Below are 4,144 nucleotides of genomic sequence, written 5' to 3'. Positions count from 1 at the left end.
ATTTATCTTCAGCTGTTTGAGGAACCTCCAAACCATTTTCCATAGGGGTTGCACCATTTTGCATTCCCACCAACAATGTAAGAGAGTTCCTTTTTTTCCGCAACCACGCCAGCATTTATCTTTCAGCGTCTTTTGGATTTTTGCCATCCTAACTGGGGTGAGATGGTATCTGCGTGTGGTTTTGATTTGCATTTCCCGGATGCTGAGTGATGTTGAGCATTTTTTCATATGACTGTTGGCCATTTGTATATCTTCCTTAGAGAATTGCCTACTTAGCTCTTTTGCCCATTTTTTTATTGGGTTGCTTGTTTTTTTCTTGTAAAGTTGTTTAAGTTCCTTGTATATTCTGGATATTAATCCTTTGTCGGATGTATGTTTTGCAAATATTTTCTCCCACTCTGTTGGTTGTCTTTTAGCTCTGTTAATTGTTTCTTTTGTTGTGCAGAAGCTTTTTGTTTGATATAATCCCATTTACTTATTTTTTCTTTTACTACCTGTGCTTTTGAGGTCTTATTCATAAAGTCTATGTGCTCTCCTGCTTCCTGAAGTGTTTCTGCTGTGTTTTGTTTTTTTTTTATGATTTTTATTTTTTCAGCAATTACATTAAAAACTTTAATAAATTTTGTTTCTTTTGCTGTGCAGAAGCTTTTTAGTTTGATATAATCCCATTTGTTTATTTTTCCTTTGGTTGCTCGTGCTTTTGGGGTTGTATTCATGAAGTCTGTGTCCAGCCCTATTTGCTTAAGTGTTTCTCCTATGTTTTCTTTAATAAGTTTTATTGTTTCAGAGTGTATATTTAAATCTTTAATCCATTTTGAGTTGATTTTAGTATATGGTGAGAGGTATGGGTCTAGTTTCATTCTCCTGCATATGGATATCCAGTTCTCCCAGCACCATTTTACACTCTCTTTTTAATATATTAATCTCTTTGTAAATTTCCTCATTCATATTCTGGATATTTTTTCTTGTTTCCTTGGTTCTCTAATTGAGTCATCTTTTATTTCTTCAAGCTTTCTAAAGATCCTTGCTTGGAAGTCCTTTTCAGACATTTCAAGAATTCTCTGTTCTATGGGGTCTGGAATTTGAGCATTACTGTATTCCTTTGGTTGTATCATACCTTCTTGTTTGTTTGTAGTTTTAGTATTTTTTTGTTGATGTTTGATCTTATGGTAAAGGACTTGCTTCTTCTGTTACTCTGGGGTTGGCTATGAAGATAAAGATTTCCTCCTCTATTTGCAGGCTCTACTGATGACTCTTCTTTTATCAATGTAGTCAAGTGAGCGGCAGTTGCCTGTAGAGTGGCCCTGGCTGCTACTGTGGTGGTGAACTGTCCTTCTGGTGATGGAACTTGTGGCAGTGTCTATATTACACCATCTTGACACAAACAGCTCCCAACACTGCCACATTGGGGATCAGATTTCCACATGAGCTGTGGGAGGATAATAGTAGAAACTCCGTCATTCTGCCCCTGGCATCCCAAAACTCATGTCACTCGCACATACAAAACACAATCATTCCATCCCAACAGTCCCAAAATTTTTAGCTTGTTCCAGCACAAATTTAAAAGTCCAAAGCTCAAAGTCTCATCTGAGACTAAAAGCAAAACTCCTTCCAGCTGTGAACTTGTAAAAATCAAAACCAAATTTATCTCCTTCCATAATACAATGGTGGAACAAACATTGGGTACACATTCCCATTCCAAAAGGGAGGAATAGGCTGGAAGAAAGGAGAAACAGGTCTCAAACGAGTCCAAAACCCAGGAGTGCAGACATTAAATCTCAAAGCTCCAAAATAATCTTCTTTGACTACTAGTCTTGCATCCTGGGCACAATGGGACATCTGGTCCCTCAAAGTCTTGGACAGTCCTGCCCCCATGGCTCTGCTGGGTGCATCTCACTGGGCTGCGCTGGTTCCTGCAGCTTTTCCAGGCCAGCCTTGTACATTGCCAGTGGCCCTACAGTTCTAGGGTTCTGGCGGCAGCCCCACTGCCTCGGCTGTACTAGACATTTCACTCGTGGGGGCTTCTATCCCACTTTCCTGCTCAACATTGCTCTAGTAGATGGCCTCTGCAGCAATTCTGCCCCTGCAGCAGGTCTCTGCTTGGGCCGCCAGGATTTTCCATACATCCTCTGAAATCTGGGTGGAGGCTGTCATGCTTCCACTGCTCTCACGTTCAGCTGGCCTGCAGACTTAATATGATGTAGATCCCACCAAGGTTTCTGGCTTGTGCTCTTCAGAGCTGCTGCATGAACCACACTTGGGCCTGCTTGAGGCAGTGCTGCTCCAGCCAGAGTGGCTGGGATGCAGGGAGCAGGTAACCAAGGGTAGTTGTGCTCCAGGTCTGCTCTCCAGAACAACTCAGGCTGCCTAGGCCTCCAGGTCTGTGTTGCAAGGGGCACCCTTCCAGACTTCTGAAATGCCTTCAGGGCCTTTCTTCCATTGTCTTGGCTATTAGCATCTGGCTGCCTCCCTGCCAAGCTAATGTCTTTAGTAACCAGTCTATCTGCTTCAGCCTTGCATTTTTCTCCTGCTCTCTACTTCTCTACCACATGGCCAGGATGTAAATTTTCAAATCTTTATGCTGTGCTTCCCTTTCAAATTCTGGCTTTACATCATGCCTTTGCCACCATATCATAGTGTAGGCAGTTACAAGTAGTCATGCAACTTCCTTAATGCTTTGCTACTTGGAAATTTTTTCTGCCAAACATTCCTGTTTACATCTCTTAAGTCCCACCTTCCACAAAGTCCTAAGGCATGAGCACAATGCAGCCAGGATCCTTGCCAGTTCATAGCAAGATTGATCTTTGCCCCAGTTTCCAATAAGTTCCTTCTCATTTACATCTGAGACTTCCTTAGAATGGTCTTTACAGTCCATATTTCTATCAGCATTGTGGTTGCCACCATGTAACCAGTCTCTAAGACATTCCAAACTTTCCCTCATCTTTTTGTCTTCTTCTGAGTCCTTCAAACTCCTCCAACCTCTCCTCAACACCCAGTTCCAAAGCCATTTCCACATTTCAAGTGTCTGTTATAAATAACACCCCACTCCTCTGTACCAGTTTTCTGTATTAGTCCACTTTTGTGTTGCTATAACAGAATACCTGAGGTCGGGTAATTTATAATGAACAGAGGTTTATTTGGTTTACAATTTTTGAGACAGCTGCATCTGGTGTGGGCCTCAGGCTTCCTCTATCATTGTGGAAAGCAGCAGGCAGCCGTCAGGTACAAGCAGATCCCATGGCAAGAGGAAGCAAAAGAGAGAGAGGGGAGATACCAGAGTCCTTTTAAACAACCAGCTCTCATGGGAATAGAGTGAGAATGCACTCACTATCCCCACTCCCAAGGGGAGAGCATTAATCCATTCAAGGGGGATCCACCCCCGTGACTCAAACAGCTCCCAACACTGCCACAATTGAGGATCAGATTTCCACATGAATTCTGGGAAGACAATAATCCAAACTCCATCAGACACTGTTACTTATTTTAGCAATTCTGATAGGTGTGTTGTGATATTTTATCGTGTTCTTAATTTTCATATTGAATGAGCTGTGGTAGTTTGTGCTTTTTAAGTAACTGGTCCATTTCTGCTAAGATAAAATGTATGTGTGGAAAGGTGTTTGCAGTATTTTTTATTATTATTCTTTTGATGTCTGCATATCCTTTAGTGATATCCTCTGTTTTATTCCATATATTAGTGATTTCTGTCTTTTCTTTCTTTGTCTGTCTTTTTTATTTTTTGGTCAGTCTCTTTTTTTCTCATCTTCCTCAATATTTGCTAATTGTATGAAATTTTTCAAAGAACCAGCTATTGTTTCACTGATTTGCTCTATTGTTTTTCTATTTTCAATTATCACATTCCATTTCTTTTGTTTCCTTAGGTTTATTTTGCTCCTCTTTACTAATTTCTTGAGGTGGAAGTATAGATTTTTGATTTGAGACTTTATCTTGTCTCATGTAAAAATGTAATTCTATAAATTTTCATTTCAGTGTTGCTTTAGCTTTGTCCCAAAAATAATGATTGGTTTATTTTAATTTTCCTTTGGTTCCATGTATATTTTTATTTTTCCTTTATACTTTCTCTTTGACCCACAGATTATTTGGAAGCATGTTATTTAGTTTTTAAATGTTTGGAAATTTTCCTGAT

This window comes from Galeopterus variegatus, unplaced genomic scaffold (genome assembly GCF_000696425.1).
Source record: "Galeopterus variegatus unplaced genomic scaffold, G_variegatus-3.0.2 Scaffold1533, whole genome shotgun sequence".
Taxonomy (NCBI): domain Eukaryota; kingdom Metazoa; phylum Chordata; class Mammalia; order Dermoptera; family Cynocephalidae; genus Galeopterus; species Galeopterus variegatus.
The sequence above is the reverse complement of the archived record's forward strand: the minus strand, read 5'-3'. Positions refer to the sequence as shown.